We start from the raw sequence: 968 nt of genomic DNA, 5'->3' as shown, positions 1-968 counted from the left end.
TACCTTGCCTTTGTAATTGTGTGTTTACAGAGGGGTCATCAAGATTCTTATTTTACATGTGATGGACATTTTCAATAATAAGGCAAATAGACCAAACGTACACAGTATGAGAGCAGAGAACAAAAACACATTTTCTGGGGCAAATGTGCCAAATTCCCTTCTATGGAATGGCCCTGTAGTAGCCCTATCTATGAACCATCCAACCAAGTCCATCGGGGAGCTCTCAATTCAGTGATAATCAGTCAATCCCTGGCTGTTGTCAAATGAACACAAAATAATAAAAAGCATTAACCCAGGGATATGTTTAGGGGAAGTGCTTTAGTGATCATTGAATGATAATGCAACAGCAATAGATGTACCTTACACTTGGACCTAAGGTTCAGAATTCTCTGTTTACTTCCTGCATGCTGGATTTTAGGAAGAAGCCGGGGCTGATTTACACACGCTAGTCTTCTAACAATAAGGATAGGTTTAATCATTACACTTGGAAGTCAGAGGAGTGAGGTTGAAGAAAAGTGGAATATGTTTTGAGTGGTTGTCAACTGTACTGCAGACATGGAATGTAAGTCACAGAAAATAGAGGTTGTGGTGGCAACTGCAGAGAAGTACATGGGATTACGAGGTTTCACTGTTGAAGATTTGCAGAGGGTGTTGACTGGTAGTGTTCTGTCCCCTCAGACCGTTGGCCTGGAGTAAGTTTAGATAGGGTTAAATAGTGAAATGGGCTGGTGTTTAAAAAAATATATATTATAATAATTTTTTTGTGAGGGCTACTAGTTGGCAGGGTAATTGCCCTTTCCCCAATTTTGTATTACCAGAATTTAAAGTAGGTATGCCATGACTGCTCTCACACTTCAGTACAGTAGGTGGCAGTGTATGCACATGTCAGTTGGTTGCAATCTGCCAATAAAACCTTGAAGAAGAAGAATAAGAAGAAGGAGGTGATTTGTAGATGTATTTATTTATTA

This window comes from Oncorhynchus mykiss, chromosome 28 (assembly GCF_057628025.1).
Source record: "Oncorhynchus mykiss isolate SJ-2025 chromosome 28, ASM5762802v1, whole genome shotgun sequence".
In the NCBI taxonomy this organism is placed as follows: domain Eukaryota; kingdom Metazoa; phylum Chordata; class Actinopteri; order Salmoniformes; family Salmonidae; genus Oncorhynchus; species Oncorhynchus mykiss.
Note: the sequence above shows the minus strand (reverse complement) of the source record.